Here is a 6,000-nt window from a genome sequence, read left to right on the forward strand (position 1 = left end):
ATCTCAACCGTTGATGAATTACAGGAAAGTCTATTTAAGAGACCCTCATCTCTCCACTTTGAAACATTGAATGAGAATTTGCATCGAATTGTTGTTGGAATTCATACTCACATTTGCTCATATTCACATACGCAGAGATCAAGTTTGACCAAAAGTTGACCAGATTTAACCACAATTGACTTGAGTTGACTAGATTTGAAAAGAATTTCTCAATAATTAAACGAAATTATTTAATTAAATGGAGTACTTACTTCTAATTAATTAAACAAAGTTATTTAATTAAATGAGAAGCCATTCCTAATTAATTAAATGAAGTTATTTAATTAAATAAGAAAAGTGTCTCTAATTAATTAAAGATTATTTAATTAAATAGAAAAAGTAATTATGAGAGCATATCTCATTTTATTAAATTAAATATCTCAACAAAATCTCTCTTCAGTTGAAAAAGAGAAATTTTCAGTTCACTATTAATCAAAAATGAGTTAAATCAGTTAACTCCTTTTTCTACTCAAATTGAATCAGTTAACTCCTTATTTTACTCAAATTAAATCTATTAACTCCCTTTAATTTGGAAATCTCCCTTTATGACTGAACTTCAACTTTAATACTGACATTGATTGAAATCGATCTCAACCGTTGATGAATTTCAGGAAAGTCTATTTAAGAGACACTCATCTCTTCATTTTGAAAGGTTGAATGAGAATTTGCATCGAATTGTTGTTGGAATTCATACTCACATTTGCTCATATTCACATATGCAAAGATATAATTTGACCAAAATTTGATCAGATTTAACCACGGTTGACAAGTTTCGAAAAGAATTTTAAAATAATTAAACGAAATTATTTAATTAAATGGAGTACTTACTTCTAATTAATTAATCAAAGTTATTTAATTGAATAAGAAGCCATTCCTAATTAATTAAATGAAGTTATTTAATTAAATAAGAAAAGTGCCTCTAATTAATTAAAGATTATTTAATTAAATAGAAAAAGTAATTATGAGAGCATATCTCATTTTATTAAATTAAATATCTAAACAAAATCTCTCTTCAGTTCAAAAAGGAAAATTTCCAGTTCACTAGTGATAAAAAATGTGTTAAATCAGTTAACTCCTTTTTCTACTCAAATTGAATCAGTTAACTAATTATTTTACTCGAATCAAATCTGTTAACTCCCTTTAATTTGGAAATCTCCCTTGATGACTGAACTTCACCTTTAATTCTGACCGTTGATTGAAATCGATCTCAACCGTTGATGAATTCCAAGAAAGTCTATTTAAAAGACCCTCATCTCTTCGTTTTGAAAGGTTGAATGAGAATGTGCATCGAATTGTTGCTGGAATCCATACTAACATTTGCTCATATTCATATATGCAAAGGTCAAGTTAGACCACAAGTTGACCAGATGTAACCACGGTTGACTTGAGTTGAGTAGTTTCAAAAAAAAAAATTGAAATAATTAAACGAAATTATTTAATTAAATGGAGTACTTACTTCTAAATAATTAAACAAAGTTATTTAATTAAATGAGAAGCCATTCCTAATTAATTAAATGAAGTTATTTAATTAAATAAGAAAAGTGTCTCTAATTAATTAAAGATTATTTAATTAAATAGAAAAAGTAATTATGAGAGCATATCTCATTTTATTAAATTAAATATCTTAACAAAATCTCTCTTCAGTTCAAAAAGGGAAATTTTCTGTTCACTATTGATAAAAAATGAGTTAAATGAGTTAACTCCTTTCTTTCCTCAAATTGAATCAGTTAACTCTTTATTTTACTCAAATTAAATCTGTTAACTGCCTTTAATTTGGAAATCTCCCATTATGACTGAACTTCATCTTTAATCCTGACCGTTGATTGAAATCGATCTCAACTGTTGATGAATTCTAAGAAAGTCTATTTAAGAGACCCTCATCTCTTCATTTTGAAAGGTAGAATGAGAATTATCATCAAATTGTTGCTAGAATTCATACTCACATTTGCTCATATTCACATACGCAGAGATCAAGTTTGACCAAAAGTTGATCAGATTTAACCACGGTTGACTTGAGTTGACTAGTTTTGAATTTTTTTTGAAATAATTAAACAAAATTATTTAATTAAATGGAGTACTTACTTCTAATTAATTAAACAAAGTTATTTAATTAAATGTGAAGCCATTCCTAATTAATTAAATGAAGTTATTTAATTAAATAAGAAAAGTGTCTCTAATTAATTAAAGATTATTTAACTAAATAGAAAAAGTAATTATGAGAGCATATATCATTTTGTTAAATTAAATATCTCAAGAAAATCTCTCTTCAGTTTACAAGGGGAAATTTCCATTTCACTATTGATTAAAAATTAGTTAAATCAGTTAACTCTTTCTTCTACTCAAATTGAATCGGTTAACTCCTTATTTTACTCAAATTAAATCTGTTAAATCCCTTTAATTTGGAAATCTCCCTTTATGAATAAACTTTAGCTTTAATCCTGACCGTTGATTGAAATCGATCTCAACCGTTGATGAATTCCAAGAAAGTCTATTTAAGAGACCCTCAACTCTTCATTTTGAAAGGTTGAATGAGAATTTGCATCGAATTGTTGCTGAAATGCATACTCTTATTTGTTCATATTCACATACGCAAAGTTCAAGTTTGACCAAAAGTTGACTAGATTTAACCACGGTTGACTTGAGTTGACTAGTTTCAAATTTTTTTTTGAAATAATTAAATGAAATTATTTAATTAAATGGAGTACTTACTTCAAATTAATTAAAAAATGTTATTTAATTAAATGAGAAGCCATTCATAATTAGTTAAATGAAGTTATTTATTTAAATAAGAAAAGTGTCTCTAATTAATTAAAGATTATTTAATTAAATAGAAAAAGTAATTATGAGAGCATATCTCATTTTATTAAATTAAATATCTCAACAAAATCTCTTTTCAGTTCAAAAAGGGAAATTTCCAGTTCACTATGGATCAAAAATGAGTTAAACCAGTTAACTCCTTTTTCTACTCAAATTGAATCAGTTAACCCCTTATTTTACTTAAACTGAGTCTTTTAAATCCCTTTAATTTGGAAATCTCCCTTTATGACTGAAGTTCACCTTTAATCTTGACTGTTAATTGAAATCAATCTCAACCGTTGATGAATTTCAAGAAAGTCCATTTAAGAGACCCTAATCTCTTCATTTTGAAAGGTTGAAGGAGAATTTGCATCGAATTGTTACTAAAATTCATACTCAAATTTGCTCATATTCACATACGTAGAGACCAAGTTTGACCTAAAGTTGACCAGATTTAACCACGGTTGACTTGAGTTGACTAGTTTCGAAAATGATTTTGAAATAATTAAATGAAATTATTTAATTAAATTGAGTAATTAATTCTAAATAATTAATTAAAGTTATTTAATTAAATGAGAATCCATTCCTAATTAATTAAATGAAGTTATTTAATTAAATAAGAAAATTGTCTCTAATTAATTAAAGATTATTTAATTAAATAGAAAAAGTAATTATGAGAGCATATCTCATTTTATTAAATTAAATATCTCAACAAAATCTCTCTTCAGTTCAAAACGGGAAATTTTCGATTCACTATTGATCAAAAATGAGTTAAATCAGTTAACTCAATTTTCTACTCAATTTAAATCAGTTAACTCCTTATTTAACTCAAATTAAATCTGTTAACTCTATTTAATTTGGAAATTGCCCTTTATGACTGAACTTCACCTTTAATCCTGACCGTTCATTGAAATCGATCTCAATCGTTGATAAATTTTAAGAAAGTCTATTTAAGAGACCCTCATCTCTTCATTTTGAAATGTTGAATGAGAATTTGCATCAAATTGTTGCTGGAATTCATACTCACATTTGCTCATATTCACATACACAGATATCAAGCTTGACAAAAAGTTGACCAGATTTAACCACAGTTGACTTAAGTTGACTAGTTTCGAAATGAATTTTGAAACAATTAAATAAAATTATTTAATTAAATGGAGTACTTACTTCTAATTAATTAAACAAAGTTATATAATTAAATGAGAAGCCATTCCTAATTTATTAAATGAAGTTATTTAATTAAATAAGAAAAGTGTCTCTAATTAATTAAAGATTATTTAATTAAATAGAAAAAGTAATTATGAGAGCATATCTCATTTTATTAAATTACATATCTCAACAAAATCTCGCTTCAGTTCAAAAAGGGAAATTTCAAGTTTACTATTGATAAAAATTGAGTTAAATCAGTTAACTCCTTTTTCTACTCAAATTGAATCAGTTAACTCCCTTTAATTTAGAAATCTCCCTTTATGACTGAACTTCACCTTTAATCCTGACCATTGATTGAAATTGATCTCAACCGTTGATGAATTTCAGGAAAGTCTATTTAAGAGACCCTCATCTTTTCATTTTGAAAGGTTGAATGAGAATATGCATCGAATTGTTTTAGAAATTCATACTCACATTTGCTCATATTCACAAACACAGAGAACAAGGTTGACCAAAAGTTGACCAAATTTAACCATGGTTGACTTGAGTTGACTAGTTTCAAAAAGAATTTTGAAATAATTAAACGAAATTATTTAATCAAATGGAGTACTTACTTTTAATTAATTAAACAAAGTTATTTAATTAATTAAACAAAGTTATTTAATTAAATGAGAATTCATTTCTAATTAATTAAATGAAGTTATTTAATTAAATAAAAAAAGTGTCTCTAATTAATTAAAGATTATATAATTAAATAGAAAAAGTAATTATGAAAGCTTATCTCATTTTATTAAATTAAATATCTCAACAAAATCTCTCTATAGTTCAAAAAGGGAAATTTCCAGTTCACTATTGATAAAAAATGAGTTAAATCAATTAACTCCTTTTTCTACTCAAATTGAATCAGTTAACTCCTTATTTTACTCAAATTAAATCTGTTAACTCCCTTTAATTTGGAAATCTCCCTTTATGACTGAACTTCACCTTTAATCCTGACCGTTGATTGAAATCGATCTCAACTGTTGATGAATTCAAGTAAAGTCTATTTAAGAGACCCTCATCTCTTCATTTTGAAAGGTTGAATGAGAATTTGCATCGAATTGTTTCCGGAATTCATACTCACATTTGCTCATATTCACATACGCAGAGATCATGTTTGTAAAAAGTTGACCAAATTTAACTACGGTTGACTTTAGTTGACTAGTTTCGAAAAGAATTTTGAAATAATTAATCAAAATTATTTAATTAAATGGAGTACTTACTTTTAATTAATTAAACAAAATTATTTAATTAAACGAAAAGTCATTCCTAATTAATTAAATGAAGTTATTTAATTAAATAAGAAAAGTGTCTCTAATTAATTAAAGATTATTTAATTAAATAGAAAAAGTAATTATGTGAGCTTATCTCATTTTATTAAATTAAATATCTCAACAAAATCTCTCTATAGTTCAAAAAGGGAAATTTCCAGTTCACTATTGATAAAAAATGAGTTAAATCAGTTAAGTCCTTTTTCTACTCAAATTGAATCAGTTAAATCCTTATTTTACTAAAATTAAATCTGTTAACTCTCTTTAATTTAGAAATCTCCCTTTATGACTAAACTTTACCTTTAATCCTGACCATTGATTGAAATCGATCTCAACCGTTGATGAATTCCAAGAAAGTCTATTTAAGAGACCCTCATCTCTTCATTTTGAAAGGTTGAATGAGAATTTGCATCGAATTGTTGCTGAAATTCATACTCACATTTGCTCATATTCACATATGCAGAGATCAAGTTTGACCAAAAGTTGACCAAATTTAACCACGGTTCACTTCAGTTGAGTAGTTTTGAAAAGAATTTTGAAATAATTAAACGAAATTATTTAATTAAATGGAGTACTTACTCCTAATTAATTAAACAAAGTTATTTAATTAAATAAGAAGCCATTCCTAATTAATTAAATGAAGTTATTTAATTAAATAAGAAAAGTGTCTCTAATTAATTAAAGATTATTTAATTAAATATTTAGA

Source organism: Cupressus sempervirens, chromosome 9 (assembly GCF_028749045.1).
Source record: "Cupressus sempervirens isolate cs-2001-9-10 chromosome 9, ASM2874904v1, whole genome shotgun sequence".
In the NCBI taxonomy this organism is placed as follows: Eukaryota; Viridiplantae; Streptophyta; class Pinopsida; order Cupressales; family Cupressaceae; genus Cupressus; species Cupressus sempervirens.